This window comes from Colletes latitarsis, unplaced genomic scaffold, assembly GCF_051014445.1.
Source record: "Colletes latitarsis isolate SP2378_abdomen unplaced genomic scaffold, iyColLati1 scaffold0006, whole genome shotgun sequence".
Classification (NCBI taxonomy): Eukaryota; Metazoa; Arthropoda; class Insecta; order Hymenoptera; family Colletidae; genus Colletes; species Colletes latitarsis.
In genome coordinates, this window is record NW_027488366.1 from 27062519 (window position 1) to 27072728 (window position 10210).

Sequence of the window (10210 nt, forward strand, 5' to 3'; positions counted from 1 at the left end):
TCCCAGACCTATCCCAGACCTAACTTGCGATATCCTCTAAAACATTGATCGAAACCAGGTTTAATTGACTGTTTTATTGTGGTACCACTCTACTACGTGATCCAAATCAGAAAAAACCCAGGAACCGTTCAACAAGTATGTGAAGAATGCGATAGTATGAGTCTGATGAGTGAAAATCCCAGGCCTAACCTAGACCTAACATGCGTTATCCTCAAAAATATTGATCGAAACCTGGTTTAATCGACTGTTTCAGTGTGGTACCACATTACTATGTGATCCAAACCAGAAAATAACCCAAGATCTGTTCAACGAGTATGTGAAGTGTGCGAAAGTATGAGTCTGATGAGGTCAAATCCCAGACCAATACCAGACTTAACTTGCGTTATCCTCTAAAATATTGATCGAAACAAGGTTTAATGGACTGTTTCAGTGTGGTACCACATTACTACGTGATCCAGACCTGAAAAAACCCAGGTTTAGTTCAACAAGTATGAGAAGAATGCGAAAGTATGAGTCTGATGAGTGAAAATCCCAGGCCTAACCTAGACCTAACATGCGTTATCCTCAAAAATATTGATCGAAACCTGGTGTAATCGGCTGTTTCAGTGTGGTACCACATTACTAAGTGATCCAAACCAGAAAAAACCCAGGATCCGTTCAACAAGTATGTGAAGAATGCGAAAGTATGAGTCTGATGAGTGAAAATCCCAGACCTTACCTAGACCTAACATGCGTTATCCTCTAAAATATTTATCAAGACCAGGTTTAATTGATTGTTTCAGTGTGGTCCCACATTACTACGTGATCCAAACGAGAAAAAACCCCCAAAACCATTCAACAAGTATGTGAAGAATGCGAAAGTATGAGTCTGATGAGTGAAAATCCCAGGCCTAACCTAGACCTAACATGCGTTATCCTCAAAAATATTGATCGAAACCTGGTGTAATCGGCTGTTTCAGTGTGGTACCACATTACTAAGTGATCCAAACCGGAAAAAACCCAGGATCCGTTCAACAAGTATGTGAAGAATGCGAAAGTATGAGTCTGATGAGTGAAAATCCCAGACCTTACCTAGACCTAACATGCGTTATCCTCTAAGATATTGATGGAAACCAGGTTTAATTCACTGTTTCAGTGTGGTCCCACATTACTACGTGATCCAATCCAGAAAAAGCCCAGGATCTAGCCATCAAGTATGAGTAATATGCGAAAGAATGAGCCTGATGAGAGTATATCCCAGACCTAACCTAGACGTAACATGAATTATTCTCTATAATATTGATCGAAACCAGGTGTAATTGACTGTTTCAGTGTGGTCCCACATTACTACGTGATCTAAACGAGAAAAAACCCAGGATCCGTTCAACAAGTATGTGAAGAATGCGATAGTATGAGTCTGATGAGTGAAAATCCCAGGCCTAACCTAGACCTAACATGCGTTATCCTGAATAATATTGATCGAAACCAGGTTTAATCGACTGTTTCAGTGTGGTACCACATTACTACGTGATCCAAACCAGCAAAAAACCCAGGATCTGATCAACGAGTATGTCAAGTGTGCGAAAGTATGAGTCTGATGAGGGCAAATCCCAGACCTATCCCAGACCTCACTTGCGATGTCCTCTAAAATATTGATCGAAACCAGGTTTAATTGAACGTTTTATTGTGGTACCACTTTACTACGTGATCCAAAGCAGAAAAAACCCTCGATCAGGTCAACATGCATGTTAAAACTGGGAAAGTATGAGCCTGATGAGGGCAAATACCAGACCTATCCTAGACCTAACATGCGTTATCCTCAAAAATATTGATCGAAACCAGGTTTAATCGACTGTTTCAGTGTGGTACCACATTACTACGTGATCCAAACCAGAAAAAAACCCAGGATCTTGTCAACGAGTATGTGAAGTGTGCGAAATTATGAGTCTGATGAGGGCTAATCCCAGACCTATCCCAGACCTAACTTGCGTTGTCCTCTAAGATATTGATGGAAACCAGGTTTAATTCACTGTTTCAGTGTGGTCCCACATTACTACGTGATCCAATCCAGAAAGGGCCCAGGATCTAGTCATCAAGTGTGAGTAATATGCGAAAGAATGAGCCTGATGAGAGTAAATCCCAGACCTAACCTAGACCTAACATGAATTATTCTCTAAAATATTGATCGAAACCAGGTTTAATTGACTGTTTCAGTGTGGTCCCACATTACTACGTGATCCAAACCAGAAAAAACCCAGGATCCGTTCAACAAGTATGTGAAGAATGCGAAAGTATGAGTCTGATGAGTGAAAATCTCAGGCCTAACCTAGACCTAACATGCGTTATCCTCAATAATATTGATCGAAACCAGGTTTAATCGAATGTTTCAGTGTGGTACCACATTACTACATGATCCAAACCAGAAAAAAACCCAGGATCTGATCAACGAGTATGTCAAGTGTGCGAAAGTATGAGTCCGATGAGGGCAAATCCCAGACCTAACCTAGACCTAACATGAATTATACTCTAAAATATTGATCGAAACCAGGTTTAATTGACTGTTTCAGTGTGGTCCCACATTACTACGTGATCCAAACCAGAAAAGACCCAGGATCTAGCCATCAAGTATGAGAAATATGCGAAAGAATGATCCTGATGAGAGCAAATCCCAGACCTAACCTAGACCTAACATGCGTTATCCTCTAAAATATTGAGCGAAACCAGGTTTTAATGGACTGTTTCAGTGTGGTACCACACTAATTCGTGATCCAAACGAGAAAAAACCCAGGATCTGTTCAACAAGTATGTGAAAAACGCGAAAGTATGAGCCTGATTAGGGCGAATCCCAGACCTATCCCAGATCTAACTTGCGTTATCCTCTAAAATATTGATCGAAACCAGGTTTAATTGACTGTTTCAGCGTGGTACCACATTACTACGTGATACTGTCCAGAAACAGCCCAGGATCTAGCCATGAAGTATGAGAAATATGCGAAAGTATGAGCCTGATGAGGGCAAATCCTAGACCTAACCCAAACCTAACATGCGTTATCCTCTAAAATATTTATCAAGACCAGGTTTAATTGAATGTTTCAGTGTGGTACCACATTACTACGTGAACCAAACCAGAAAAAACCCAGGATCCGTTCAACAAGTATGTGAAGAATGCGAAAGTATGAGTCTGATGTGTGAAAATCCCAGGGCTAACCTAGACCTAACATGCGTTGTCCTCTAAAATATTGATGGAAACCAGGTTTAATTGACTGTTTCAGTGTTGTACTTCATTACTACGTTATGCAATCCAGAAAAAGCCCAGGATCTGTTCAACAAGTATGTGAAAAACGCGAAAGTATGAGCCTGATGAGGGCAAATCCCAGACCTAACCTAGACCTAACATGAATTATACTCTAAAATATTGATCGAAACCAGGTTTAATTGACTGTTTCAGTGTGGTCCCACATTACTACGTGATCCAAACCAGAAAAAACCCAGGATCCGTTCAACAAGTACGTGAAGAATGCGAAAGTATGAGTCTGATGAGGGCAAATCCTAGACCTAACCCAGACCTAACATGCGTTATCCTCTGAAATATTTATCAAGACCAGGTTTAATTGAATGTTTCAGTGTGGAACCACTTTACTACGTGATCCAATCCAGAAATAGCCCAGGATCTAGCCATGAAGTATGAGAAATATGCGAAAGTATGAGCCTGATGAGGGCAAATCCAAGACCTATCCCAGACCTAACTTGCGTTGTCCACTAAGATATTGATGGAGACCAGGTTCAATTGACTGTTTCAGTGTTGTACTTCATTACTACGTGATACAATCCAGAAACAGCCCAGGATCTAGCCATGAAGTATGAGAAATATGCGAAAGTATGAGCCTGATGAGTGCAAATCCTAGACCTAACCCAGACCTAACATGCGTTATCCTCTGAAATATTTATCAAGACCAGGTTTAATTGAATGTTTCAGTGTGGTACTACATTACTACGTGATGCAATCCAGAAAAAGCCCAGGATCTAGCCATCAAGTTTGAGAAATATGCGAAAGAATGAGCCTGATGAGGGCAAATACTAGACCTAACCCAGACCTAACATGCGTTATCCTCTAAAACATTGATCGCAACCAGGTTTAATGGACTGTTTCAGTGTGGTACCACACTACTACGTGATCCAAACCAGAAAAAACCCAGGATCTGTTCAACAAGTATGTGAAAAACGCGAAAGTATGAGCCTTATGAGTGCAAATCCTAGACCTAACCCAGACCTAACATGCGTTATCCTCTGAAATATTTATCAAGACCAAGTTTAATTGAATGTTTCAGTGTGGTACTACATTACTACGTGATGCAATCCAGAAAAAGCCCAGGATCTAGCCATGAAGTATGAGAAATATGCGAAAGTATGAACCTAATGAGGGCAAATCCTAGACCTAACCCAAACCTAACATGCGTTATCCTCTAAAATATTTATCAAGACCAGGTTTAATTGAATGTTTCAGTGTGGTACCACATTACTACGTGATCGAAACCGGAAAAAACCCAGGATCCGTTCAACAAGTATGCGAAAAACGCTAAACTGTGAGCGTGATGAGGGCAAATCTTAGACCTAACCCAGACCTAAGATGCGTTATCCTCTAAAATATTTATCCAGACCAGGTTTCATTGAATGTTTCAGTGTGGTACCACTTTACTACGTGATCCAATCCAGAAATAGCCCAGGATCTAGCCATGAAGTATGAGAAATATGCGAAAGTAAGAGCCTGATGAGGGCAAATCCTAGACCTATCCCAGACCTAACATGCGTTATCATCAAAAATATTGCTCCAAACCAGGTTTAATGGACTGTTTCAGTGTGGTACCACCTTACTACGTGATCCAAAGCAGAAAAAACCCTCGATCAGGTCAACATGTATGTTAAAACTGCGAAAGTATGACCCTGATGAGAGCAAATCTCAGGCCTTACCTAGATCTAACTTGCGTTGTACTCTAAAATATTGATGGAAACCAGGTTTCATTGACTGTTTCAGTGTGGTACTACATTATTACGTGATGCAATCCAGAAAAAGCCCAGGATCTAGCCATCAAGTATGAGAAATATGCGAAAGAATGAGCCTGATGAGAGCAAATCCCAGACCTAACCTAGACCTAACATGCGTTATCCTCTAAAATATTGAGCGAAACCAGGTTTAATGGACTGTTTCAGTGTGGTACCACACTACTTCGTGATCCAAATCAGAAAAAACCCAGGATCTGTTCAACAAGTATGCGAAATACGCTAAACTGTGAGCGTGATGAGGGCAAATCTTAGACCTAACCCAGACCTAAGATGCGTTATCCTCTAAAATATTTATCCAGACCAGGTTTCATTGAATGTTTCAGTGTGGTACCACTTTACTACGTGATCCAATCCAGAAATAGCCCAGGATCTAGCCATGAAGTATGAGAAATATGCGAAAGTAGGAGCCTGATGAGGGCAAATCCTAGACCTATCCCAGACCTAACTTCCGTTATCCTCTAAAATATTGATCGAAACCAGGTTTAATTGACTGTTTCAGCGTGGTACCACATTACTACGTGATACAATCCAGAAATAGCCCAGGAGCTAGCCATGAAGTATGAGAAATATGCGAAAGTATGAGCCTGATGAGGGCAAATCCTAGACCTAACCCAGACCTAACATCCGTTATTCTCTAAAATATTTATCAAGACCAGGTTTAATTGAATGTTTCAGTGTGGTACCACATTACTACGTCATCCAAACCAGAAAAAACCCAGGATCCGTTCAACAAGTATGCGAAGAATGCGAAAGTATGAGTCTGATCAGTGAAAATCTCATGCCTTACCTAGACCTAACTTGCGTTGTCTTCTAAAATATTCATGGAAACCTGGTTTCATTGACTGTTTCAGTGTGGTACTACATTACTACGTGATGCAATCTAGAAAAAGCCCAGGATCTAGCCATCAAGTGTGAGAAATATGCGAAAGAATGAGCCTGATGACAGCAAATCCCAGACCTAACCTAGACCTAACATGCGTTATCCTCTAAAATATTGAGCGAAACCAGGTTTAATGGACTGTTTCAGTGTGGTACCACTTTACTACGTGATCCAATCCCGAAATAGCCCAGGATCTGTTCAACAAGTATGTGAAAACCGCGAAACTGTGAGCCTGATGAGGGCAAATCTTAGACCTAACCTTGACCTAACATGCGTTATCCTCTAAGATATTTATCCAGACCAGGTTTCATTGAATGTTTCAGTGTGGTACCACTTTACTACGTGATCCAATCCAGAAACAGCCCAGGATCTAGCCATGAAGTATGAGAAATATGCGAAAGTAAGAGCCTGATGAGGGCAAATCCTAGACCTATCCCAGACCTAACTTCCGTTATCCTCTAAAATATTGATCGAAAACAGGTTTAATTGACTGTTTCAGTGTTGCACTTCATTACTAAGTGATGCAATCCAGAAACAGCCCAGGATCTACCCATCAAGTATGAGAAATATGCGAAAGAATGAGCCTGATGAGGGCAAATCCTAGACCTAACCCAGACCTAACATGAATTATTCTCTAAAATATTGATCGAAACCAGGTTTAATTGACTGTTTCAGTGTTGTACTTTATTACTACGTGATGCAATCCAGAAAAAGCCCAGGATCTAGCCATCAAGTATGAGAAATATGCGAAAGAATGAGCCTGATGGGAGCAAATCCCAGACCTAACCTAGACCTAACATGAATTATTATGCAATCCAGAAAAAGCACAGGATCTAGCCATCAAGTATGAGAAATATGCGAAAGAATGAGCCTGATGAGAGCAAATCCCTGACCTAACCTAGACCTAACATGAATTATTCTCTAAAATATTGATCAAAAGTAGGTTTAATTGACTGTTTCAGTGTGGTACCACATTACTACGTGATCCAATCCAGAAATAGCCCAGGATCTAGACATGAAGTATGAGAAATATGCGAAAATATGAGCCTGATGAGGGCAAATCCTAGACCTAATCCAGACCTAACATGCGTTATTCTCTAAAATATTGATGGAAACCAGGTTTAATTGACTGTCTCAGTGTTGTACTTCATTACTACGTCATGCAATCCAGAAAAAGCCCAGGATCTAGCCATCAAGTATGAGAAATATGCGAAAGAATGAGCCTGATGAGAGCAAATCCCAGACCTAACCTAGTCCTAACATGAATTATTCTCTAAAATATTGATCGAAACCAGGTTTAATTGACTGTTTCAGTGTTGTACTTCATTACTACGTGATGCAATCCAGAAAAAGTCCAGGATCTAGCCATCAAGTATGAGAAATATGCGAAAGAATGAACCTGATGAGAGCAAATCCTTGACCTAACCTAGACCTAACATGAATTATTCTCTAAAATATTGATCGAAACCTGGTTTAATCGACTGTTTCAGTGTGGTACCACATTACTATGTGATCCAAACCAGAAAATAACCCAGGATCTGTTCAAGGAGTATGTGAAGTGTGCGAAAGTATGAGTCTGATGAGTGAAAATCCCAGACCTAACCTAGACCTAACATGCGTTATCCTCTAAAATATTGATCCAAACCAGGTTTAATGGACTGTTTCAGTGTGGTACCACACTACTACGTGATCCAAACCAGAAAAAACCCAGGATCCGTTCAACAAGTATGTGAAGAATGCGAAAGTATGAGTCTGATGAGTGAAAATCCCCGACCTAACCTAGACCTAACATGCGTTATCCTCTAAAATATTGATCCAAACCAGGTTTAATGGACTGTTTCAGTGTGGTACCACACTACTACGTGATCCAAACCAGAAAAAACCCAGGATCTGTTCAACATGTATGTGAAAAACGCGAAAGTATGAGCCTGATGGGGGCAAATCCCAAACCTATCCCAGACCTAACTTGCGTTGTCCTCGAAGATATTGATGGAAACCAGGTTTAATTGACTGTTTCAGTGTTGTACTTCATTACTACGTGATGCAATCCAGAAAAAGTCCAGGATCTAGCCATCAAGTGTGAGAAATATGCGAAAGTAAGAGCCTGATGAGGGCAAATCCCAGACCTAACCTACACCTAACATGCGTTATCCTCTAAAATATTGAGCAAAACCAGGTTTAATGGACTGTTTCAGTGTGGTACCACACTACTTCGTGATCCAAACCAGAAAAAACCCAGGATCTGTTCAACAAGTATGCGAAAAACGCTAAACTGTGAGCGTGATGAGGGCAAATCTTAGACCTAACCCAGACCTAAGATGCGTTATCCTCTAAAATATTTATCCAGACCAGGTTTCATTGAATGTTTCAGTGTGGTACCACTTTACTACGTGATCCAATCCAGAAATAGCCCAGGATCTAGCCATGAAGTATGAGAAATATGCGAAAGTAAGAGCCTGATGAGGGCAAATCCTAGACCTATCCCAGACCTAACTTCCGTTATCCTCTAAAATATTGATCGAAACCAGGTTTAATTGACTGTTTCAGCGTGGTACCACATTACTACGTGATACAATCCAGAAATAGCCCAGGAGCAAGCCATGAAGTATGAGAAATATGCGAAAGTATGAGCCTGATGAGGGCAAATCCTAGACCTAACCCAGACCTAACATCCGTTATTTTCTAAAATATTTATCAAGACCAGGTTTAATTGAATGTTTCAGTGTGGTACCACATTACTACGTCATCCAAACCAGAAAAAACCCAGGATCCGTTCAACAAGTATGCGAAGAATGCGAAAGTATGAGTCTGATGAGTGAAAATCCCAGGGCTAACCTAGACCTAACTTGCGTTCTCCTCTAAAATATTGATCGAAACCAGGTTTAATGGACTGTTTCAGTGTGGTACCATACTACTACGTGATCCAAACCAGAAAAAACCCAGAATCTGTTCAACATGTATGTGAAAAACGCGAAAGTATGAGCCTGATGAGGGCAAATCCTAGACCTAACCCAGACCTAACATCCGTTATTTTCTAAAATATTTATCAAGACCAGGTTTAATTGAATGTTTCAGTGTGGTACCACATTACTACGTCATCCAAACCAGAAAAAACCCAGGATCCGTTCAACAAGTATGTGAAGAATGCGAAAGTATGAGTCTGATGAGTGAAAATCCCCGACCTGACTTGCGTTGTCCTCTAAGATATTGATGGAAACCAGGTTTAATTGACTGTTTCTGTGTTGTACTTCATTACTACGTGATACCATCCAGAAAAAGCCCAGCATCTAGCCATCAAGTATGAGAAATATGCGAAAGAATGAGCCTGATGAGAGCAAATCCCAGACTTAACCTAGACCTAACATGCGTTATCCCCTAAAATATTGATCCAAACCAGGTTTAATGGACTGTTTCAGTGTGGTACCATACTACTACGTGATCCAAACCAGAAAAAACCCAGGATCTGTTCAACATGTATGTGAAAAACGCGAAAGTAGGAGCCTGATGAGGGCATATCCCAGACCTATCCCAGACCTGACTTGCGTTGTCCTCTAAGATATTGATGGAAACCAGGTTTAATTGACTGTTTCTGTGTTGTACTTCATTACTACGTGATGCAATCCAGAAAAAGCCCAGCATCTAGCCATCAAGTATGAGAAATATGCGAAAGAATGAGCCTGATGAGAGCAAATCCCAGACCTAACCTAGAACTAACATGTATTATTCTCAAAAATATTCATCGAAACCAGGTTTAATTGACTGTTTCAGTGTGGTCCCACATTACTACGTGATCCAAACCAGAAAAAACCCAGGATCCGTACAACAAGTATGTGAAGAATGCGAAAGTATGAGTCTGATGAGTGAAAATCCCAGACCTAACCTAGACCTAACATGCGTTATCCTCTAAAATATTGATCCAAACCAGGTTTAATGGACTGTTTCAGTGTGGTACCACACTACTACGTGATCCAAACCAGAAAAAACCCAGGATCTGTTCAACAAGTATGTGAAAAACGCAAAAGTATGAGTCTGATGAGTGAAAATCCCAGGGCTAACCTAGACCTAACATGCGTTATCCTCTAAAATATTGATCGAAACCAGGTTTAATCGACTGTTTCAGTGTGGTACCACATTACTACGTCATCCAAACCAGAAAAAACCCAGGATCCGTTCAACAAGTATGCGAAGATTGCGAAAGTATGAGTCTGATCAGTGAAAATCTCAGGCCTTACCTAGACCTAACTTGCGTTGTCTTCTAAAATATTCATGGAAACCTGGTTTCATTGACTG